At 36.5% G+C, this 14,776-nt stretch overlaps 1 long non-coding RNA gene across 1 annotated transcript; it reads left to right on the top strand.

Moving 5' to 3' along the window:
* Nucleotides 1–697: 697 nt before the first annotated feature.
* Nucleotides 698–8,582, top strand: LOC140609835 (uncharacterized). The gene is made up of 3 exons (XR_012011564.1): nt 698–1,141; nt 2,285–2,449; nt 7,168–8,582. It is a non-coding gene; the product is annotated as an uncharacterized lncRNA (long non-coding RNA).
* The last annotated feature ends 6,194 nt before the right edge of the window (nt 8,583–14,776 follow it).

Here is a 14,776-nt window from a genome sequence, read left to right on the forward strand (position 1 = left end):
ATTATCATAAAAATAGTCTGGTTTATCTGGATGACCCCCTTATTAATTGAGGACTGCCTTGAAATTTCATTTCTTTTTTTTTTGCCTCAAGTTATTTTTGTGAGTTAAAAAGAATTAATGCTGGTTGTAATTAAAGAACATGCTCTGGAACCCAACTGCCTTGATTTGAATCCTGGCGATATCTCATAGAACTCATTCTAACTTTTAATTGCTAGTGTCCTTGTTTAAAAAATAGAGAAAATGATACTACCAAACTCATAAGGTTGGTGTGACTATTGAAGGAGTTGATATGTGTTGAGATATTAGAAAATTGTCTGCCTTTTAATAAATGCTCAATAAATCTCTACTCTTTATTATATAAATGTTTTTGAGCCAAATGAAGAGGATGTAACATCAGACATGCTATAATTTTGCTCTTATTTGAATAGTGAAAAATGGTAGTAGGAGATGTGAATAAGAATGTTCAAAGCAGTACTGTTCTTGATAGTGAGGATACTGGAAATAAGCCAATACCTGTCAATATAAAAGTGGGTGGATAAACTGCTGTGAAATTCATACAATAGAATATTATACAGTAGTTAAAATGAATAATGTGCAGCACCATGCAGCAAAAATCCATCCACATAATATGGATGGATATTAGCAATATAACATTAAAGGAGAAAATGTCTCCAAATATTATATGTATATCGTATTTCCCCTTCTATGAAATTAAAAACAATAAGAAATAAAATATGTAGTTTTTAGAAATACATAAACCTCTTTAGAAATATATAAAACTATGCATATGAAATAAAACCATCTTTTAAAAGGCAAAAATGATCATAAGTACAGAAATTTGGATGATGGTTGCCACAGGTAGGAGGAGCCTAGGAAATAAGCACAGGAGGTTGTATTGTCAGAGTAAACTGTTAGAATCCTAGGTTTTCTTTTGAGTGAGGGGTTTACTCTCGTTTGTAACACTGTGGAAATGAAACGCCTAACTAAATAAAAGAGGGCTAGGAATGGATCAATGATGAGAATGTGCACTGAACTAATGATGTGATTTATCCAATTTTGTGCGCTGTGAGAGAGAGAGGGGAGGATGTTACACACGGCACATGATAGGACATACGTGCGGACAAACATTGCTGCTGGAACAGTGAGTATTATAGTTGTGTGAGAAGGGATGATTTTGTCTCAGCAAAAATCATCTGTCACATTAAGTCAGTGTTAAGAATTTTAATTTTATTTTTTGTTTATATTTCCTTTGTAATCTTAAATTTCAATTTAATAGTTGTCCATGTGCTTATGCAATGAAGTTTCCACTGACTTTTTGGTTTTTCTCTTTTTTTTTTTTTTTTTTTAATTTTTATTTATTTATGATAGTCACACAGAGAGAGAGAGAGAGAGAGAGGCAGAGACATAGGCAGAAGGAGAAGCAGGCTCCATGCACCGGGAGCCCGACGTGGGATTCGATCCCGGGTCTCCAGGATCGCGCCCTGGGCCAAAGGCAGGCGCCAAACCGCTGCGCCACCCAGGGATCCCGACTTTTTGGTTTTTATTTACACTATATTGGAGATAATTTAAGTAATCCTTGAAGAGTCCCTGAAATTATTTTTACTTCGGAAGAATTCTGTTTTTCACCTTTAGGAGGCATTGCACTGTACTCTCATTGGTTCCTTTCTCAGGGTCTTTATTCTAGAAACTCCTACAATGAAATCCAGGGATGGCTGAGGGATGCTGAGATGTTTTCACAGTTACGCCACACAAAGTATAAAAGAACCCACAATCAGTGAGGTTAAATTGTGAGACCATATTCTCCTTTCACTTTCACTCATAAGCACATAGTGTTTTCCAGAATCTGTATGACAAGTGATATCACAAGCGATTAACTGCAGAAGCAGGGAAGAGAATCAAGAAGTTACATTTAATTTTGGCTTTTGAATCAGACATTAAACCTTTTTGCCAAATTGCAAACAATGGCATTCTTCTCACTAAATTTCTTTCACGGTGGAAAAATGTAATATATCTTCTTCACAAATATATTATTAATGTTACCAGGTATGGGTTTACAATGGTTATCTTTGAAATGAATCAATAAATATTTTAAACATTTCTTAGTTTTACTTTCCAATCCAAAAAAAAAATCAGTAGATATTATTCACATAAATAAAAAGCTCTTTGGGATCCTCAGCAGGTTTTTAAGAGTGGGGAGGGGTACAGAACCCAAACCTTTGAGAACTGCTGCTTTAACCTGTATCCTTGTTTTTTTTTTTGTTTTTTTTTTTAATATTCTCACTAGGACTACGCTGAAATTCGTACAACATGAAATACTGTCATCCCTCACATTGTATTGAGCAGCTGGGAATTTATACGAAACTGGGAAGGAACAGGGGAGGCACAGAAGGTTGTCAAGGTGACAGGCTCATGAGAGACAGAAGGCAGCATCTTCGTTGTAAGGAAGTAGGTGAGCAGGTGTACGCTATTGGAGAGGGAGATGATTAAAAACCTGTGGAATTTCTGGAAGAATAAGCCCAAAATTTTTACATGAATGGCATCAAAGGATGCCTAAGACAGCAGGAGAGGGGGAAACAAGAGTATGTGGTCATGGGTGTCTGCTTTCTGATTGTCAAGTCACCATGCTTTACATGGCCTCACGTGGCCTGCTGAGTGATGTCTAGACAGTGGAGGAGCTCTGGTCAGTTTGCCTGAGGCTCAGGACATTGAAAGTAGGACAGCATTGTGGTTAAAATAGGTGCAAATATATAAACACACACAAATGGAAGGATGCGCAGATAGCTGTCACATACATACAGATCACTTCCCATAAGCTCCTAGAAAAAAAATTGCATTTACTAGATAATCTCTATTTCAATATTTGATGAAAAATGCAATATCTGGCTCTCTTTTTTTGGCATTCATGTCACTGTAGTAAGATGAACCATATTTTAGGCATTAATAAAATTTCTCAGCCTTTGCTCAAATCCCATGGGGATATAAATCTGAATAATAAACTCAACAAAAACCCATTTCCCAAGAGATTTTATTTATTTATTTGACAGAGAGTGTGAGCATGAGCAGGGGGAGGGGAAGCGGGGGCAGGGGGAGAGGGAGAGGGAGAGGGAGAAGCAGACTTCCCTCCCACCTGCAGGGAGCCTGATGCAGGATCCTGGGATTGTGAACTGAAGGCAGATGCTTAACCGATTGAGCCACCCAGGTGCCTCTCAATTTTTAAAGAAAATTATACCATATGAGGAAGTTTGAATAATGAAATCTGTGAAATATATATTTACATGCATAAATATATAAAATCTAAGTCTATATAGATAGATTAAATATATTTAAAATCTTATATAAGGTTAAAGCTTCTTATTTCATGAAACTAGTTAGCAACATCATCATTTCATGCCCTGCCCTGCTTTTTTTGGTCTTTCAACTCTGTTTCTTCAGACGACAGTAGACATTATTATTCATTTTATGAAAACTTGGAAAATTTTTGTACCCATGTACTATTCTTCATATAATTGGCAAATTACTTCTAATCAGAAATTCGTAAAAGAAATTCTGCTCCCTTAGGTATTTCGTCAGTAAACTCTGGTTACCTTTATTGTGTTTTTGTAATTGTTGCACACAGATATTTGTTTAAAGCATATAGACTGCATCCATATAACTGAATATATGCCAGAATATCTGAGGCCATGGCATGTGCAAAGCTTGCTACGTTTCTCTGTCCTTAACTCAGGCTGTCATTCTGTTTAATTTGGTATGTTAGAAAAAATGTGCTAATGTCTGTATTTTTTCTCCTCTTGCTTTTCTGAAGTACACAATTACAGAAATTATCTCATTTCAACAGAAAAACACTGCTGGCAACAAGAAAGCATGGAAATCTTCAAAGATCTCTTTTAAGTTTGGAAATTATCCCATAAATTCCTGCAGGCTTAAGAGCCCTTCATGATATTTTTTTCTGGAAATCCCTTACCCTTGCCCTCCATGCTCCCCTGGACCACCCCCCACCCCCAATCGTAATAGCTCATCCCACATTTCAATGCTTCTAGCAAAAAGAAAATCCTGCTGAGATCCAGACTCTCTATCCATCAGGGCACAGTTCTCTTAAATTGATGTGCTGAGCTACTAATATTAAGGAAAGGAACAAATTGATTTTAAAAAGTCAATAAAATACAAACCATATGAATTCAAAAGCAGTGTTTAGGATTTCTATATTGTATTGCATTTTTGTATCTGCATAAGTAAGGCTCAGTAGAAAAAGTTCAGTGGTATTGGAACAAGCTAAAGAAAAGCATGTAATACCTCACATCTTTTACATCTACTATAAATCAGAACAAAATTTTTTACTGTGCAGCAGCTAGTAGGGTAGTATTCACAATTTCAGTCTTGCTTTAAAATGCACTCAAAGGAAAACAAAAACAATTACGTGGAAACAATTGGGATATGAGAAGTTATTTAAAAATATTTGATATTGAATTATAATAGCCCATCCAATAAAATACTTTACTGCCTCTCATTTATATATATTTTATATTCTAGCCTCATAAGTTGAATTTAGGTGGAAGGACTTGACAGCTACCGTCTTGGTATTATGTACATTCCTAGTTAGCTGAGGAAGAAAAATTCAGTTGGTCCTGGAATCTTTGTGTTCAAAGACATGGCGAGTTTCACTAACAATTTGGTCCTGCCTGGATACAACTTGTTTTTCATATTGTCCATCAAAAATCGGTATTATATTTTATTTTTGTTAGAAAAAATAATTTATTTCGTATTAGCCAACAGGAGGGCATTCACCAAGAATGTCACATTACGTATAATTCATTTCAAAGATATAGCTCTAAGTTAACTTAGAAAAACTTGAAAAGCAAGTAGTATGGAGAGCACTGCTATTTACTGTTAGGGTTAAAAAAATGGTGACATGTTTATGGTAACAGTCTGTTCAACCAGACTTGGTTACATAACTTAGTTGTGCAAGAATATGTGTGTAAAGAAAATGTAAGTGGCTTCACATGGTCTCTTGGTTTTTATTTACTATTTTCCCTTAAAAAGTTTTAAAACAAAGTCCAATAACTCTCATGTTGATATCCCAAATGAACCCAAACCAAACCTTTTCCTGTAAATTGTATGAGTTGAGGTCTTTGATTTGAGCTTTTTGATATACTTTATTTTTAAAGTTCAATTCTTTCTTTCTCATGTAATACAGTTGAGAGCCAAAGCTTATTTTGCTTTAAATGGAAGAACCAATTCAATACTAAAATCAACCTGCATTTATGGAGTGCTTTTAAGTGAAAGGGATTGTCGTGGCGGGTCATGTAAGAGGCAAGACCAAGATCACTGGAGTTAAGTGCTTACCCATAAAGCCTGGCTCAATCCTTACTATCTGTGGGAATTTGGGCAAGTTATCAAATCTCTTTTTGCCTATTCTTCATTTATAAAATGGAGCTAATAAGAGAATCTATTTCTTGAGGTTATGGTGAAGATTAAATGAGATAACACTTTGAAAGTGCTTAGCACCCCATCTGATACATAGGTGACCAGAATGCCATAGACTCTCTAACCGTGTCCTCCAAAAACTCACATGTTGAAACCTAATCTCCAATGTGATGGTATTTGGAGGTGGGACCTTTGGATGGTGATTAGATCATGAGGGCACTAATGGGATTATAAAAGAAATCTTATAAAAACCCTTATAAAAAGAAACCTCAGAGAGCTCCCTTGCTCCTTCCTCCAGGTGAGGATACAGTGAGAAAACACCTATAAATCTTGAATCAAGTCCTCACAGACACAGACTCTGATGGCCCTTTGATCTTGGACTTTCCAACCTCCAGATCTGTAGAAATAAATTCCTGTTGTTTATAAGCTACCCAATCTATAGTATTTTTGTTAGAGCAGCCTAAAGGGACTAAGACAAGTAATTATAAATTATTATTATTTTTAAATCTTTTTTTTAAAGATTTTATTTATTTATTCATGAGAGACACATAGAGAGGGAGAGAGAGAGAGAGAGAGAGAGAGAGAGAGAGAGAGAGAGGCAGAGACACAGGCAGAGGGAGAAGCAGGCTCCATGCAAGGAACCCAATGTGGGACTCGATCCTGTGTCTCCAGGATCACACCCTGGGCTGCAGGTGGCGCTAAACCGCTGCACCACTGGGGCTGCCCAGCAATTATAAAGTATAAGAATAAATTAAATGGAATTCTTGATATCATGAAAAAGATTTCTTACTATCAAGAGTTCAGTCCAGTGAAAGGGGCAGCCATATACATGACTAACAAACATCCTATGAGCCAAGAGTCATCTATATTAGAGGAAAAACAAATAGGTGCAATTAGGGAAAAGGAGGATCATGGAGGAAATGAAAGTTGGAATTGTGTTAAGGAATGGATAGATAATTCACAGAAGGGGAAGCAGAAGAAATATACTCCAGGAACAAAGAGAGTATAAATCAGGTTAGGGAAGGTATTTATGGAACTTGAGCAAAAATTTCATGTAGCTAGAACACATTGTAATTGTCATGGTAGAGTGGACATTCCTAGTGTCCATCCTAAGAAGAAAAGAAAAGAAAACTCTGACGGTGGCCCCCAGGAAGCCAAGAAAAGAAATACTTATCACTCTTTGCATCCCACTGTTTTGGCCTCTTGCTGAGGAGGACATCTATCCAGATGTGTGCTCCTGCATGTTGTTAATTTCTGTGTAGGCAGTTGAGGAAGCCAAGAAGATAGGATCCTCTAGTGAGCCATAAACTGAAGATGAGATAATTGTATTGCAAATCAGATCTTCCAGTTACACATACTTCTTTGGAATGTTTTCACTTGCATTACCCTCTAGTCTTCAGAAAAGTCAGGTTTAAATATTTCAGCCTTGGGATGCCTGGGTGGCTTAGTTGGTTAAGCATCTGACCCTTGATTTCAGCTCAGGTTATGATCTCAATAGTGTGAGATCCAGCCCCCCCTCAGGCTCCGCACTGGGCTCTGCACTGGGCATGGAGCCTGCTGAAGAGTCTCTCTCTCCCTGTCCCTCTGCCCCCCTTCTTGGCTTACTCTCTTTCTCCCTCTTTCTCTCTCTGTCAAAAAAAAAAAAAAAATCAACCTTGTTTCTGGTGTGCTATGGGGTGAAATTGGGGGGATCTACTTGGTAGTACAGGGTAAATATTATAAATGAAACTGTTTTTTCCTATGTAGGGGAAGATTTAATCTTGGAAGAGAATGACATTCCTGCCTTCAGACCACAGAAGAATCAGAAATAATACATTTCCAAGAAAATTTCAAATGATGGATATATGCCAGACCAGGAATTTCCTTCTGAGGGCTTTGGTCGTCTTCGTGATTTAGGTAGATGGCAAAATTATTTACTGAAAGTAAGGATGACAGGTGTGGGTTAGGAGCCTTGAGATGCATTTTCAAACAGTTGCTGTGGCAAGTGCAATAGGGAATCAATTAGAGTTAAATAAAAGAATTGCTGAGTAGCACTTGGGGCCCAGCTGAGGAATGCAATCCAATGCAATTAAGAAAGAAAGGAAAGAAAGAAAAAGAAAGAAGAAAGAAAGCTCTATTCTTTACATTACTAATAAAAAAGATGAAGATACAAGAGAGGCTTTCCTGGAGGAGCTCAGTTTAAAACCTAAAAAGAGAAAAATGTTATCAACAGTAATCAAGGTTGATGTCGAAGAGGTATAATAACAGTATGGTTTCCACTTGAAATCAAGCAGAGCACTTTAGGTGTTGGCAGTACATCTAAGTGAATTTTTAAAATAGGATAATCTAAAGTAAACTGGCAAAGTCCATTGAACAAACAATTAAGTAACTTAATGGTCTGTGCCTTTGTTTAATTGGCTAATTTCTGAAGATACTGTAGGTTATAGGCAATTTCAAGAGGATAATAGATATAATGAAACAAGTAGCAGGAATATGAAAAAAAATTTAAATACAATTAACCAATTGAGCCATAAGTGTGATAATGAAAATCAGTCATGGAATTTAAAGGTGGGATAAAAGTTTTATACGCTATTGTTCCTATTCATTATGTTTTACTTTTCCTAAAATTTCAGAAGCAGTGCTGGGGACTGTGAACATACCTGTGAATCCAAAGATATGGGAATAATTAGAAAACGATAGTCTCCTTTACAGTTCCTACTTGATTTCTCTTATTAACCAGCTAGCAGGAGCTATTCACCATGTATAGGTTGCCGTGCTAACCTCACAAACTGATTCTGGAAGCAAGCCCAGCTTTATCTTTTGGAGATTCACAGATACTCTGTGGCATGTCACAGGGCTTGGAAATCTGCCATTATTTATTCATTCACTGTAGGCACTAAAAGCACTAAAAATTTTGAGAGAAGCCTGCTAAAACAAAACCATCTTGGTACAGAACAACCTAGGTGTTGATTTTCCAACTCTGATCTGGAGCACATCCCTGGGTAGAGAGGCAGTAAGAGGGAGACGTGAGGAGAGCGGGTAATGGTGGAAAGGTGGAAGAGAATTACAGGCAGATTTCTGCTTCACGTGTTTCCCCAGGACTGGAAAATATTAAGGTCATTTTAGAATTCTTTTGCTGACATCAGAATGGCAACAAGCATAATCTTCAGTACATGTTGTTAAATTACGCTTGTGATTCTTTTACCATCTTAAAAGTCATTCTCTAATAAAAAGATATTCTTAATGAAGAAAGAGAACTAGTTTTCCATTCAAGTTTTCTTCTTTATATCTGTATAAAAACCTCATAAATGAAAATGAGGGCTAATATGAAAATTGTCATTTAACCCAATTACACAGTACGAGCCATGCAGGGGCTTCTGGTTTTGGAGAGCCATTTGGCTAAAGGCTTATTTTTTCTTTTAAAGAATGACATTGTCTCTGTCTTAATGGTGTCAAAATTGCATCATTACCACCTTCCTAATATTGTATTACGAAATGTTAAAAGAATGTATAGGAATGTCGAAAGGAAACGTATGCAGCCAATACCCATATACCTACCTCATCGATTCTATAACTAGCATGTTGCTATTTTTGCTTTGTTATATACCTATATACCTATACGATTGACCCATCCTTCTATCCGGCTATTGTTCCATCTTTTTTTTTCTTAGCTCTGCATCTTTTTATAAAATAAGAATGGAATTACTAGTATGTGTATATATCTGGAGACTAACCAGAAGGAGTGTAAAAAATATTTTGTATTTTTCGGACTGTGTTTCTTAGAAGGATTATATTAGTTTCTTATTTGCTGCTGTAAAAAAGAAAAGCCACATAAACTTGCAGGCTTAAAATAACATAAATGTATTTATCTTATGGTTCTGGAGGTCAAAAATCTGAAATCTTGCAGGCTAACATCGAGGTGTCAGCACAGTTAAATTTTTTCTGAAGGCTTTAGAGAAAAATCTGGTTTGCTTATTTTTTTTCTAGCTTCTAAAGGATCCTTTCATTCCTCGGTTTATGGCCCCTTCCTCCTGCTTCAACATGCATCACTCCAAACTCTTCTTCTGTCCTTAAATCTTTCCCTATGATCCTCCTGCCTTCCCGTTATAAGAACCCTTATGATTACGTTAGGCCTGCCCAGATAATGCAAGATAATAAGGCGCTTAAAATGTAATCACATCTGAAAATTCCTTTTGTCATGTTAGGCAACATGGTTACAGATTCTGGGCTTCTGGATGTGGACATCCTTGAAGACATTCTTCAGGTCACCAGAGGATGATGTTATGGTCTTTACTATGTGCTTTGCTTTTAGCTTCCCTTAGTGTCTGCAGAAAACACATGCGGATTTAATGCCTTACTTATTTGGCCCGTTCCAAGAAATAAGTAATGCTCTCTTATGAATGGCTCTTATCATATGAGACAACAAAAGTATCAGTAATTTACCATTCTTCATGATCATGGAGTTGCATCGTTATTTTATGTACCAATGAAAAGGAAAACACTGCCAGTTAAATTGATTCACTACTTAATGTAAGGTGCATTAAAAAAAAAAAGATTTATATATTTATTTGTGAGTGAGAGAGGGGGAGGGAGGTGCAGAGGGAGAGGAGACAGGGAATACACAAGCAGACTCCCCAGCTGAGCCAGAGCCTGATTCTGGGTTCAATCCCAGGATGCTGAGACCATGACCTGAGCCCAAATCAAGAGCTGGCTGCTTAACCGACTGAGCCACCCAGGTGCCCTGTAAGATGGGTTTTGATTTGATAAATGATTAAATGTGATAAAACGTGTCTCAAAATAGGTGAAATGTTTAAAATTGTGGTTTCAGTGGACCACATGGCACAGAGACGGCCCAAGAAATTTCTTCCTTTTCCATTAACAATATGACTATGATAAGGTTCTTATTTCAGGTAAATTTGGTTGTATTAAAATGCAGCATTGAGAGAAATACCTAAATGGACTTAGTGCTTGCAGTGACTAAAATATATACACGTTTCTGCTTTCTGTTATAGTTAATGATTTTCTTTATTCTAGTAACTGGATCCTAAAAGTAAAAAAAAAAAAAAAACAAAAACAAAAAACAAAACTAGTCCTGTTAAGGCCACATCTTTTGAAGGTGGACCTATTATTTTGTACTTCCCAGTGATAAAATGACAGAGCAATCATCTATAGCGTGCATTAGATACCTAAAGGGCACAAAAGTAATTAAGTGCACATTTTTTAACTGGAGCTTCTAGATCTCTGGGTTGACAATTACTTCATAGCTGGGATGGATAGGAATGGAATGGAAACACAATTTTCTTTAAATAAAAAAAAAAAAAGCAAATACATTGCATCTTGACGGTCCTTATCTGCATTTCACCTTTATCGTCTCAGGAGCAATTTTTCCAGCAAACAGCACAAGCCCTTGTGTTTTCATTATTTCCTACCAACCATCTCTCTTTCCTGGGAGAAACATCTAAAGTTAATAAAGAGATAAAGCCTATTTTCTTTGAGCTGTTTTGTTTTGTTCTCAGATTTTTCAATATTCGGTTAAGGAAGGGCAAAAGTTGCAGACCACCTTAGAGGAACACTGTTAGACTACTTTGATTTTTTTTTTTCCATGTGTTATTTCTCAACTTAGATTGTAGAAAGAAGCCTTATATTGTTCAGCTGAGCTATGAAACAATGAGGATGCTTCTGAATTTCAGGAAGTTCTGGAACAAAAGATTCATATCTCTCAGAGCTCTGCATTGTAGAGGGCTCCCATACATTCAAGAACATGTTTCTGACAATTTTTCTTGGCAGAAAGTATCCTTAGATTTTCTTGTCTATTATGGAAAGTAGCATGATTTGAGATGTTGGTCTCAGACTAAGGACCACCTGAAAATGCAGCTTTGTTTCCTGGCCCAACCAAGAGGAGGGGGAATCAGAATGCTTAAGGCAGGAAGAGCTATAGGCTCAATCTAATCCCAACTCCTGAATTTTACTTATTAAAGAACCAATGCAGAACTGGTGCTATAAATCAATTTTTCTGGGCAGCCTGGGTGGCTCAACGGTTTAGCGCCGCCTTCGGCCCAGGGCGTGATCCTGGAGACCCGGGATCGAGCTCCCTGCATGGAGCCTACTTCTCCCTCTGCCTGTGTGTCTCTGCCTCTCTCTCTTTTTGTGCCTCTCATGAATAAATAAATAAAATCTTTAAACAAAATCAATTTTTCCATTGGGTTGGGGGCAAATTCACAGTTATTTACTTCTTTATGTATTTCCACAGTTCAATTTCCTTTAGGTTTTGGATTTACAGAGCTAAGCTAATTTGTAACTCTAAGACAGCCTAGAATTGAAGCCGCCAAACACATTGCAACAGGTTTTGTTTATTTATTTGATGCTTTCTAGAGGAAAATGCCTGCTGCAGAAATGTCACCAGCTGAGAGCTGTATAAGCAGAGTTGAAGGTGCTTGTTCTCTGGGATTAATATACAAGCAACTTCCATGAGAAATTATTCTTTTCCTCTCCCTCAGAATGTATATGGACACGAGACTGAAAACAAAAATTATGGAACTTTAGGGTTTCAAATGTAAATATCCTTCTTACTAAAAAGAAAAAAAATATATTTCCAAAGAGCTGGACTTCTGTGTCTTAGACTTTCAGAACCCAAGCAAAAGGGAACTGGGCAGCCTTCTTGGGTTCCGGGTAATGTATTGATAAGTGCTTATACTTCCTGTGTTGATAGTAGAAATTCCTAGGAATTGTCTCTCACGTTTTAACAGCGTGAGACAAATAAATTTGATATTTCTAGTTTAAGTATTTTATTTTTTTGCATCCCAGAACAGCATTTGCTGAGTGAGTTGCTTCTCTGAGATAGAATGTGACCATAGTATTCACCTGTGAGTCCTGTGTAAATGTGCCCTGGAGCCAGTTTGCAGCAGCAAGTAGTCTATCTGCAGTTTCACTTTCTGAGATTTCCTGCAGCCAACTGGTAAACCGCAGTTGGACATCAGATGATCCTTCGGATGTATAGTAGCCTAACTTTACGTCGCAATGCCTTCATCATTCGCATTGCCTCATTTCATCATCTAGGGATTTTATTCTCTTGTGTCATCGTAAGAAAGGTGAGTACAATAAGTTTTTTTTTAAGATTTTTTATTTATTTATTCACGAGAGATACAGAGAGAGAGGCAAAGACACAGGCAGAGGGAGAAGCAGGCTCCATGCAGGGAGCCGATGTGGGACTCGATCCTGGGATTCCAGGATCAGGCCCTGAGCCAAAGGCAGACGCTCAACCATTGAGCCACCCAGGCATCCCTACAATAAGATATTTTGAAAGAGAGAGACCACATGCCCATTACTTTTGTTGTAGCATCTTGTTAAAATAGTTCGATTTTATTGATTTTATTATTTGTTATTGTTGTTAATGTCTTACTGTGCCTAACTTATAAATTAGACTTTGTCATACAGACATATGTATAGGGAAAAAAAAAAAACATAATGTAATCTAGGGGTTGGTACTGTCCTTGGTTTCAGGCATCCACTGGGGGTCTTGGGAAGGATCCCCTGTGCATAAAGGCAGGACTACTGTACTGCGCTTCCAAATTCCCAGCAAGCAGTTATAACTTCTATTTCTCTCCTATTCAAGGATGCACATTGGATATTAAGTGCATGAGAGTATTGGGAAAAACATTGGCTCTACTATAATTTATTTTAAAAAAATCATTCCTAACCTTGATATTTTAGTATACAGAATACTTCACCTCTGATAGAGACAAAATGGTTCAGAGCATTATGGCTGAGAACAGCTTTCCTGCAGCATTCAGTGATTTAATCATGAAAAAGGTTAGTACAAACAATAAATTTTATTTCATTTTTCTTTCAATACTCTTACTTTTTTAATAGCTAACATGGTTAAATTATTTAAAAATCAGAATGATTTTTGTATAAAAAGATATACACTGAGAAGTCTCATAGTCATATCTTTTCCCTTTCTGGCCCCTTTTGGTAAGTATTAGCTTTTAATTTCCTTTTTTTTTTTTTTTTTTTTTTTTTTTTAGCTTTTAATTTCCAACTTGCATTTCTTCATGTAAATATAAATGTGTATATATATATATATCTTATTTCCCTCCTCCCTTTTCTTTCACAAGTGAAAGCTACTATATTCATTGTCCTGCACCATGTTTCTTTTAAATTTGAAACCTATCCTAGGGTAGTCTATATGTGTAGTATAATATATCACCACACAGAATATATATATGTATATATATATATGTGCATATATTTCTTTTTTACAACTACATCGTCTATACCATGAGCTATGAATCAGTCCAGCATCGATGGATACTTAAGATAGGTTCTCATCTTTTGCTGTTATAAAGAATGCTGCAACAAATAACCTTGCATATATGTTATCTTGTGAGTGATATAAATACCTTCTAATTAAAAAATAAATGTTTCAAATGACATAGAGGTTTTGAGTCCAAGAAGTTCAGAATCTGAAAAGCAAAATAAACAAAATATTAAGAAAAAAAAGAAAAGGAATCCTGAAAGACCAAACCCTTCTTAAATTCAGGATGAGATAAACTCCAGAAGTGGGATTGTTCAAAGGGTAAATAAATTTATAGAATGTACATATTGCAAATTTTCCTCCTTTAAGGTTGTGACAGTAACATAAAAGTTCAAAGTTGCCAAACTTCTGCATTTTTTGACGATCTGATGAGTGAAAACAAGTATCTCTGAATATCCTCATTTGCATATCTCTTGTTATGAGTTATTTTCTTCGTATGTGTTGGTTTATTTGCTTTCCAGTGAACTGGCTGCCTTTATCACAGGGCTATTTTTATTGATTGTTGGTCATATTTTACAGAGTTCGAGGAGCCCTATATGTGTATTGGGAGATTAGCTGTCTATAAGATGAAGTATAAATATTCTTCTCCAGTACGTCGGTTTAATGACTTAGTTTGTGGCTTAACTCACCCACATTTATTTCAGAGGCCCTTCTTTCCCAGCTTTTCCTAATTGCTCCATCTTTGCTCTGGACATCATAATCCCCAAAATCCTACATCAGTCATCTCCTTTCTCCATTTCAAATGTCCCTTGTTATAGGGAGTTACTAAGTTATCCTCAGTTCAGAAACATATTTACCTAACTTCTATCTAAAGACGTAAAATATCTTTATATCTTTCCTTTACCTTATGTTGCCCTTGCTTCTGTATTTTTCCCTTTAGAGCCAAGCTCCTTGACAGTTTTCATGCCATGTCTCCATTGTTACTTTTTTAAAAAAAGATTGTATTTAAATTTCAGTTAATTGACATACAGTGTAATATTAGTTTCAGGTGACACGATTTAGTGATTCAACACTTCTATACAACAACACTCAGCGCTCATCACGACAGGTGCCTTCTATAAT

Source organism: Canis lupus, chromosome 2, assembly GCF_048164855.1.
Source record: "Canis lupus baileyi chromosome 2, mCanLup2.hap1, whole genome shotgun sequence".
NCBI classification, from domain to species: domain Eukaryota; kingdom Metazoa; phylum Chordata; class Mammalia; order Carnivora; family Canidae; genus Canis; species Canis lupus.